The sequence below is a fragment of the Mytilus galloprovincialis genome, chromosome 14 (assembly GCF_965363235.1).
Source record: "Mytilus galloprovincialis chromosome 14, xbMytGall1.hap1.1, whole genome shotgun sequence".
Lineage (NCBI taxonomy): Eukaryota > Metazoa > Mollusca > Bivalvia > Mytilida > Mytilidae > Mytilus > Mytilus galloprovincialis.
In genome coordinates this window covers 64451201-64462301 of record NC_134851.1, presented here as the reverse complement: position 1 = coordinate 64462301, position 11101 = coordinate 64451201, and the positions used below count along the sequence as shown (strand labels likewise).

At 31.6% G+C, this 11101-nt stretch overlaps 1 long non-coding RNA gene across 1 annotated transcript; it reads right to left on the bottom strand.

The window, feature by feature from the left end:
- Positions 1 to 312: 312 nt before the first annotated feature.
- LOC143058060 (uncharacterized) lies at positions 313 to 3844 on the bottom strand. Its single transcript, XR_012972930.1, has 3 exons — positions 3711 to 3844; positions 2929 to 3103; positions 313 to 656 (listed from the first exon to the last, which is right to left on the bottom strand). It is a non-coding gene; the product is annotated as an uncharacterized LOC143058060 (long non-coding RNA).
- Positions 3845 to 11101: the final 7257 nt, after the last annotated feature.

The following is an 11101-nucleotide window of genomic DNA, read 5'->3' as shown; positions in this document are numbered from 1 at the left end:
TCTCGTTACATTGAAGACCTGTTGGTGATCTTCTGCTATTGTTTTTTCTATGGTCAGGTTGTTGTCTCTTTGATTCATTCCCCAATTCCCTTCTCAATTTTACTGTTGCCTTTATTTAATTGATATATTGTACGTTTAAGATATTTCTTTTAAGGAACAGTAAGTCCTTGTATTGTCTTTATCAACATTGCTTGATTTTGTATTTCATTATTCGTATTCAACACTTCTGATTTATTTGAAGTCTAGTCTGACACATACACTTTTAGCCATCTTATACATGGAACCTCTTTAATATGGAAATCCGTAGAAAAAGTGCTTATAGTTGCAGAATTATTGTCTCAATAGAATACTTTTTTGTGCGGATAAAATATCTGTGAGAGTTCAGTGAAACATGTTTTGTTGTTGTTTCTACTCATAGTTAGCTATTGCATAAATAATCAAATCTGTTCCGCTGATCTAGTGTTATAGCATATATGTTGTCATCTTGCAGTATACATGCTTTATTAAGTCCCTTAAAGTTGCATTTGCAAATCTTTCCTGTGTATAATTCTGTCCAATATACATTTTCGTATAATGGATCAATTACTAGTGATATTGGTTGCGCTGCAGTTGTCACATTTTCTACTGTGTAAGGTGTGTCTGCTGGATAACGAAATCTGTAAAGTTAATTCCAGAAAGTTTAGCATTTTATATTCTACAAAGTGCCGAAAATGTAAGAAATACTAGACCGAAAACTTGAACATGAACCTATTCACCAGACAACTCGAGAACAAAAACATAACATGCATGTATTCTAATGTAGTACAAATGCCATAACACTATGAATATAAACCAAACTCAAACTCCAAGCCGAGTCAATCATTTTTTATCTATCAACCTTATATGAATTAGTACTTTTATATAGTTCAATCTGCTTACATAATATGTCTAGTGTTACTGGTATATTATCGATTCGATTTGATCAGCGAACTAATGTATATCCTTTATATCGATGTTTCAAAAGTTGGAGAACGTATTGTGTCTTATCTCTCCCGATTATCTCTCCTTCGCTGCTTTGTCCTTACAAATCCGTTTGGGGTCAGAAGTGAACCGTCAATTTTGATTAAAACTAAACAATGAAATACAATAACATCAACATATGATGTCACCTTTAATTGTATACTTGACGTTTAATCATTGACTTAAATAGTATTGTATAGGACTCTGAACCGCAAAAATACTCCGAGCCGCGATTGTCTCGATGATGAGCAATGGTTTTACGCTGAATTTCTTTTTCAATCACGCCAAATGCGATGGTGACATTGAAACTTTAACTTGTTGATAGTTACGTGGAAGTGCAATGGTTAAGCTGCATTTCGATGAATAACATAAATCATATACTCAATGATCTGATGTCGTCCTGAATAACATGAATAAACAACAATAATAATGATTACTTTGATAATAGCAAAACTACTAATGCTTCAAATGATAGAAACGATAAAATAACAAAAAATAACAACAGAAATAATCATATAATCAAAGTAGTTATATTCTGAATTGTAATTTAAATTTGACAATATGTCTCCTATATAACAAAAATGGTCCGAGTACAGATTAATTTCGTAGTGCATTTCTTTTATACAATAAATGGAAATAAAAAAAAACATCGACGCATTCTCTATAATATTTTTACTGTGTGTTGTACTACTTATTGGACAAATTACATCATAGTTATAAAAAAAAACTTCATTGGCTCTAACTCTAAATATGGACAAGTGTATGTCAAGTAGGTCTTGAAATCTTGTAAGAGCTTCCGAAAAGCTAATGTTTAAACTTTATCAGCTAGACAAAATCAGTACTTTACTTTAGAAGAGGAACGAAAGATACCAGAGGGACAGTCAAACTCTTACATAGAAAATAGTCTGACAACGCCATGGCTAATAAGGACAAACTGGCAAATATTAGTACACATGAAAACTAAATAATAAACAACAGGAACACCACCAACAACTAGGGGTGATCTCAGGTGTACCGGAAGAGTAAGCAGATCCTGCTCCACATGTGGCACCCGTCGTGTTGCTTGCGATATTACAAATCTGGTAAATGGCTTGATTCGGTAGGTCACATTTATAAAGGGAAGGGGACTGTAGACGTAAAACACATATCCGATTTTATTTGTGAAACGTTTATTCCATAACGGTCAACAAACTCGTGATGGCGTCCGTAATATTTACGAAGAGATGATTTCAACTTCACCATTTGGAACTCTTGATTTAATAGTTTCCTTGTGAGCAACAACCCTCTATCTGAAATGAAAGTGGCCGCATTCGTGTTCATCCATAATATTGAAATGTAAGTTGTATTTTATGATTATACATAACATATATAAAGGTTGAGGATGAACACGGATGCGGCCACTTTCATTTTTGACAAAAAACATCTGAAAAGTTACGTTTTTGTGCATATTTGATATATTTTTCATATTTAAGCTTGAATCGAAGCGTTTTTAATAACTAAATCAGTTAAAATCTTTTAAATAAACTAATTGAATCAATTGAAATAGACACTTAAGTATTTAAAAAGTGTCCAATATCTTCCGTTAGATGAAATTGAAATTTGAGGCCAAAATCGGCCCTTACCGGACCTACTCCAGAGGATGTACAAACAACATTGGCAAGTACCACACTTTCCACACTAGGGACTATATTTGTGGACAACGAATATAAACGACGATAACTGTGTACTCGGATCATAATATAAATTAATAAATGCCATCACTTGTATTGAAAATAATAATAATAATTATGGTAATAGTTCTACTGATGATAATGGTGATAATTATAATGATGATATTAAAATGAACATAACAAATGATATAAAGTTAATAACAATAAGATGAACCGTTCTTTAACTCCAAAATGTATGGAATATACCGTAAGTATCTACCTTGATATGACGTTTATATCATGTCTCGGAAAATAAATATTTCCATTTTTATAATCACAATCCAAAGAATATATGTTACTTCCTAAATTTGCCAAGATAACTGATACGCTCTTTGAGCGCAGGTCAATTTCCTTAATAGTATTTTCAGTCGAATATATCAACTTGTTTTGAAGACCTAGAAAGTAAAAATAGGAATACATTATTAAACATACGTTACATTCTGACTGTATCTAACACATTCATAACGTTATTATTCTTATTTATCCAACATATGTATAGATGAACAGCTGATTTATAACTTTATCTAAAAAGGGAAATATGATATGCTTGACTCTGAGGCCACATAAAATACTTCTGTATTGAATAATTACGTGAAAGTGTCTGTTTGCTATTTGAAATTGGTTGTACTTTTCTAAAGGATATTGTCAGTTCAATACTATAACTATCATATAATACTTTCACACGTTCCGTTTGATTTCATGATCTAAAGTTATGCAACAGCTATTGTCATTTGCATTTGACAAGGGTTTTTCTTTTTGATATAGATAGCACACTCTAAAAGACTACACGTTATCCAGTAATCGATAAGGAGAGTCACCATTCCAATTTTATTTCAATACTAGATCTAATTGAACCGGAAAGTGTTTTTTGTTGTATTCTGATGCATTTTTGAGTCGATATATTTTTCTCATTTCTCTGTCGGCTATTGTGTTTTTTACATCGCCTGAACATTTTATTCATGAAGTCAAATTGAATATAATGAACAAAGATAAGTGTCTTACCTTGCCTAATCATGCAAACAAATATTACCCATTCAAACAAAATCAAAACGTAGCATTTCATGTTGATGTTATGTACAAAGCATAGAAACAAACAAGGCTTACTAGCTAAAGATGATTATCGTAAACGAATTGAGTATTTCTGAAACAAATAATTTGCATGTATCAATGGGTTTGACAGCTTTAAACGTGCAGGGCTAAACCTAACTTTGTGAAGACGTAAGTAAATAGTTCATAAAAATGTTTTTGTTTTAAACAGGAAATATACTTCCGTACTGAAATGCTATTGCAGTGAAAGGTCATATCGTCGCTGGGCTTCTAAAATGTTGTACATTACAAATTTTTCAAGAACAAAATATTGCACAAACAGGCTTTGAAAATTTTAGCAAAATGCATACATCAAAAATGTCGTATGTGAACTTGAACAATTTTTAAAAATAGCAGTGAAATAAAAACTTTGACATTTCTGGATTGTCCAAGAACTTAAATTATTTTCACAGAAATAAAGAAATGTACAATTATTATTTTCCCAAAACCATTCTACAACGATTTTCAAGTTTTCATACATTTTGGAAGCAAACTTTACAAACAGCTGACATTGGCAATTTTGTAATATTTCTTATTTCACACATTTGATTGGTCTAACTGTATGCTATTTTGTTATACCAAAGATTTCCTCCCTCCATGATCATTGGTGTCAAAAAGTGTTTTTAGCCAAAAAAGTCTTATACGACATTTTAGAAGCCCAGCGACGATATATATATAAATACTATGCTTACAAATATTTCAATAAATCAAAATACTAAGGATTTGTTACCCCATGAATAGATTACCTAGTCTATAGTTTTGAATTGTTGTTCATTAAGGCTCCTTTACTTCAAAATTTATTTTCTACATTCAACTTTCTTCATTTGAGCATTATTGACGGTATTTGTTAGTAAAACGCGAGTGAGGTTTACGTAATTATAATCAAATAACATGTCATAAATTTTTATTTCAGTCTTTGTTATCTTGGCGTTTATATATACCTGATATACATTTAATATAGATTAATATACACATGATACGAGTTTGTATTATTTGAACTGACTTATATTTGTTCAATATAGAAGTATAAAGTACTTATAAACCCTTGTGTGAATTTAGAAATCGATTAAAAAAGAGAAAAAAAAACCATCTAATCGGGACATTCCAGTGCATTGTTTTTTTTACAGTTGTGTCCTTTTTCATCAGTATGACTGTAAAGGAATACGTGATGATAGTAAGTAGATTACCACACAACATACACATGTATGGTTGATTCAAGTTTATTCCAAAATCGTTTTTGTAAACAACCAACAAAAAGGTATTGAATTAGTATATATTTAAGTATATTTCTGAAATTTTATCCGGTAGCTTATTTTTTTCATTTTCATAAAAAAAAATGGTGGTACAAAAATTATTAAAACAATAACAAATATTCAATTACTGATTATTTTAGTATCTAGCCCTATAATAAAAATCGATAGCTAATCAACGTATGGTATTGATGATGGTCATATCCACTAGTATTTGAGGGGAATACATTATTTGTCTGTATAGGTCATAATAAGAAAAAAAGAGATAAAACGTTGTATTCATATTGTCTACCATTCAATGATATTGGAATCTTTTTGTCTATATTTTGTTTTCTTTCTCTTTGTTACAACGTGTTACGTTCTTTTATGATAGTATAATAACGGGCAAATCAACTAAGGAAACAATGTTGAATAGTAAATACCAACCGTAAATACTAGAGCGTGTAAAGGTACTTTAATTCATTTAAAGTAAACATGAGTGAATTCTTAAACAGAGATGCAATGTGTGTTGTGAACTAAATGTGTCCGCGTCAAATTACTTTAAAATCAGAGATTGACCTCATTTCTTTCATACATGTTTTTTGTATAAAATGTGTTTATTGTTATACATCCTTTGTTGTAAACTTTTTTTAACTGACACGGACTCTTTTGTGTTCGTATTTAAACTTTACCGTACACTTACTAAATTCACGAATACAGTAATGACATGAAGATCAGAATCACAATGAGACGATAAAGTTGTAAAAATTCTATATCAACGGACAAAACTAGAATAATATTTTATCTCGAAAGGCGGGATTTAAAAAAGAGAATAACATAAAATACTATGTAAATAGTATACTGCATTAATTGTGCAAGCAAAGAACTATCCGGTCAAGAATGGCGGTTACACTTGTTGTAAATTGGCTCTTAAGATCTATAATGAATTTATGCATTGCCATAATAAACACAATTCAGTACAAACACTACAGCTATACGTATCAATGACTTACCAAGTTCATCAGCAACCAGTAGTATGATCAAATTAAGCTTTCAGAGTTCAGTTTAATAATTTCACTAAAATCTTTAAAAAAATACCAGGTGACAATATCGATGCGCTTCAGAGGATTTCATTGTGTGTCGATCGGTATGTTTTAACATACCAATCGTCACACAATGCAATCCTTAAACATAGGACTAAAGTATATGGCTTTTTTGTTTGATAATGTTATTGTTATAGTGCTGCTCAAATATAAATCATATAAAAATGAAAAAAACTACCAACATGATCATCTAGAGGTAAAAGGAAGTGGTATTTTGTCAATTATATTTTATACAAACAAAACACAAACTGTATATAGATTCGCTAGGAATATTATTACTTAATTACATGAATGTTATTTTCTATCAAAACGATAATGTCTTTTCACGGAAAAACCATTCTAACGATACCAAGTTTCATTGAAATTTGTTCCAAGGTATTGAATAATTAACGTTATAAACCATTAATATTACCCTCATTATAATTCCAATAGAAGTCTTATACAATATTCAATGCATATAGTAACTGCCAAGTCTTGATGAATAATTGGGATTCACTATACAAATGTATATTTGAACTAGTCTTAACAGATTTAAGACATACACAGTACATCCGTTTGTTTATTCGACCGTAATAGCAGAAAATTCGTTAACCCAGAGTTGCTATTAAGTGCTCTCTTAATGCATATTTTATTTTCTGTGTTTATATAGCTATGTCATTATATAGTAACCACATTTTCTCATTTACTATATAAAACCGGACAACAATGAAAGGAAAAACAACAACACACAAGACACACAACACAACATATAAAACCAAAGAATAAATAAAACGAACCCCACTAAAACATGAAAAAAAAAACATACAAAATAAAGTAAAATCACAAAAAAAACTGAACTTAGAGAAAAATCAATTCGGAAAATCCATAATCACACAGCAAAATCAAATAACAAAACGCATCAAAAACGAATGGACAAGAACTGTCATATTCCTGACATGGTACAGGCATTTTCAAATGTAGAAAATGGTGGAAAACCTAGTTCTATAGCGCAAACCCTATCACTTTTAAATTAATGACAATCTCATCAAATTCCGTTATACTTATTTACATTGATGCGTTAAATAAACAACCACAATAAATAAGATAGTAAAAAAATGGGTACATAAGTCATCATCGTATAACAATTAAAAAAGGAACAATTTAACAGAACACAAAAACATCTACTATCTACGAACACATTAATTGATTTGAGTGTCTGACGTCAGAAAATTTTGTGTACGTCACATAAATTTGTCGTTCAATGTGCATACAAACAATTTTAAAATTTACATAGGCATACAGGGTTAAAAAAAAATCTAAAGTATGTAAGAACACATTTCAGAAATCGACCCGAGATTTAAACTAGTCCAAAAGTTATATATATAATTTATAAAAATCCAAAAAAAGTTAATTCCACTACGCAACTGAATGATTTTGACGTTTGTGGTTCGACGTATACAGTAATTCATAATAGAAATATATCATTATGACATATTATAGAACAAAATCATACTGACGCGATCTTCTTAAATACAGAGTCACGTTATAAGAACAAAAGAAATACAAAAAGTCGCATATACAAAACAAACCACCAACAAATGAAAGCCAATACAAACACATTGGCGAGATGTATAAGTACCGAGCCACGTCAAACGGATATTACATAAAACCATTCAACAGTAAAAGTAATGTTAATAATAGAACAAAGACAAATGAAAGAGCAATAACACACACTGGGTGTTTATAAAAAGAAATAGTAGGTGTACTTTTCGTTCTCCTAACTCTACGTTATTGAAAAAGAAAAATGCATTGCAAAGCAGAAGACAATTAAAATTATACCGTTACAGTTGTAGAAACACAATCACACGATTTGCTTGTTGTGGTAAAATGTCCGAATACATAACACCTCCCTTTTATTAAGTTAACAAAATTTAAAACAAGATACGTTTCTTGTACTCATTTTCCTACTCCATGTTTCTTGCTTCATGCTTTTTATGGCCCCGTAACGAAGTTACCGTCGCTATATACTTTTACCCTTGTCCGTCATTCCGTCATTCCGCAACAACCATTATGCGCCGATTTTTTTTTCTAAACGCCTTCAGATATTGAGCTAATTTTTGGTTTATGAATTAACCATGATGAATTACAGATCAAGTTAAAGTTTGTTCCGCACGGCTTATGTTTGCCGAAATAACGGGCTTGGGACTTTGATAAATTCTTGAAAATCACAAGTGTATGGACTTTTTTCCAAAGGGACAGTCAAACTCGTAAATCTAAAACAAACTGACAACGCCATGGCTAAAAATGAAAAAGACAAACAGAAAAACAATAGTACACATGACACAACATAGAAAAATAAAAAATAAACAACACGAACCCTACCTAAAACTAGGGGTGATCTCAGGTGCTTCGGAAGGGTAAGCAGATCCTGCTCCACATGCGGCACCCGTCGTGTTGCTTATGTGATTACGAATCCGGTTTAAGATATTGGGATAATTTTGGATACGTGAGTTAAGTTACCCAAGATGAGTTAGAGATCAAGTTTAAGTTTCATTCCGTTCGGCTAAATTTTGCCGAAATTGCGGGCTTTGTACTTTGACAAATTGATGAAAATCACTGGTATACAGTTTTTTTTTCTAAACGCTTTCAGATATTGGGCGGATTTTTGGTATATGATTTAACCATGATGAGTTACAGATCATGTTTAAGTTTTGTTCTGCTCCGCTATATTTTGCAGAAATTACGGCTTTCAGACTTTGGTAAATCACACTAATACAGTCTTTTTTTTTTCTAATTGCCATCAGATGATTTTTGGCATGGTGGTTAACCAAGATGAGTTACAGATCAAGGTTAAGTTTTGTTCCGCTGTGCTGATTTCGCCGAAATTACGGGCAGTGGACTTTGGTAAATTGTTAAAAATCACAGATACATGTATTCAGACTTTTCCTAAACGCGTTCAAATATTAGGTTGATTTTCGATATGTGAGTAACCCATGGTGAGTTACAAATCAAGTTTAAGTGTTGTTCCGCTGTGCAAATTTTGTTGTTATTTCGGACTTCGGCCGTTGATAATTTTTTTAAATCACAGTTATACGGACCATTTTTCTAAATTCTTTCCGATATTGGACTCGTTTTTGGTATGTGAGCATTCTGCTCCTCTATTTTTTTCCACAATTAAGGTTTCACAACTTCGAAAATTATTGAAATCACAGTTTTTTTTCTATATTCCTCTAGGTTTTGAGCGGATTTGTGATACTTAAGACTACCATCATGTTATGTTCACGAGTGTTATTGAAATTGCAGATTTTCAACTTTTTGAAACGGGGCTATTCGTGTCGCTTTAACACATCTAGTGCATAACTGCAAAGTGATTCCTTATGTGTACGTGAGCTAGGGTATTGAGTGATAAATTAGTATTGCATATAGGTTTACGTAAACCCACCAGATATATATATATCCCAAGTTAATACAATAGGAGAAATGTTGTGTGTTAGACTGTATATAAATCAGATAATGAATGTTTTAAGATTTTTCCTGTAACACGCCATAGAGTGTCAGGTTTCATAAAAGTATCTCTTTCTGATTTGTCTATCATTTAAACCATCATGACTCCTCTAGTTTGTTATTCGACATAAAAACCAAAAAATATTGCATTATGAAGACGGTCGTCTTAGATAAAATTGTAATCACTATTCATCGTATCGTAACATTTATTCACTATCATGTATATTTCGCTCTTAAACAATAGCAAGTTGTAATTATTTTCCGAATCTATGTATTAATATTTCACTCATTTCCTTTAAATCTATAGATTATTGAACATGTTTACCAATAGCTGATGTTGTTATCTATTGTTAATCACAGAGGAAATAGTATTCGAATACCATCTAACTTTCTAATTGTTGGTATTCTTTGAGACTTTAAGACTGTTTAAATTTTCCAAAGACTACTTTCACATATTTCACTCGATATTCCATAAAGATGAAAAAGAGGGACGAAAGATACCAAAGGGACAGTCAAACTCATAAATCGAAAATAAACTGACAACGCCATAGTTAAAAATGAAAAATACAAACAGACAAACAACAGTACAATTGCCACAACATAGAAAACTAAAGAATAAACAACAAGCCTCACCAAAAACTAGTGGTGATCGCAGGTGCCCCGGAAGGGTAAGCAGATCCTGCTCCACATCTGGCACCCGTCGTGTTGCTAATGTGATAACAAACCCGGGATAACAAACCCGGATAATAGTATAATTTGTTAGGTCACATTCATGAAAGGAAGGGGATTGTAGTTACGACGTAAGGAACATATCCGATATCATTTGTGAAACGGTTATTCTAGAACGGTCAACCCTCGTGATGGCGTCCATAAAATTTAAGAAGGGATGATTTCAAATTCACCATTTGGAACTATTGGTACATAACGACAACAATTGTGTACAGCTGTTATGACAGTTCATCTTATAACATAAAATTTACGATATTTAACCGTATATAAAATAGATTCGGGTCATAACAAGTCAATTATCATTAGTTCAGTCTTTACTTATCTTTGAAAAAAATAACAAATTGAAATGCTGGATATTATTAGACTTACCTCTGCATCGAGTATAATACGATATATCTACACTCAAGTCAGTGACATTTTTTTAATTTAAAGTTCTGCCGAGCGTTTTAAATATTTCAAATGTACTCTCGAGATGAACAATATGCAGGCAAACTTGTTCCTTTTTTTCTCAAATGATCTTTCGATGTGACGTTATCAGACATGGTTGCTTTTTTTTAATTTCGTCACATTGAAAAATTCAGGGGAAGGAAAGAACACTCCACGTCATAATTGAGTTTTGACCAATTAAGAGTTGAAATCGAACGAACCACACGTTGGTTCAATAAAAATATTCAACAGGTCAGGAAAAGAATCAATGGTGTAAGAACTCGATAAATCCGAATGATTACAGTTATATAACAGAGTAATTTATTCCAGTTGTATC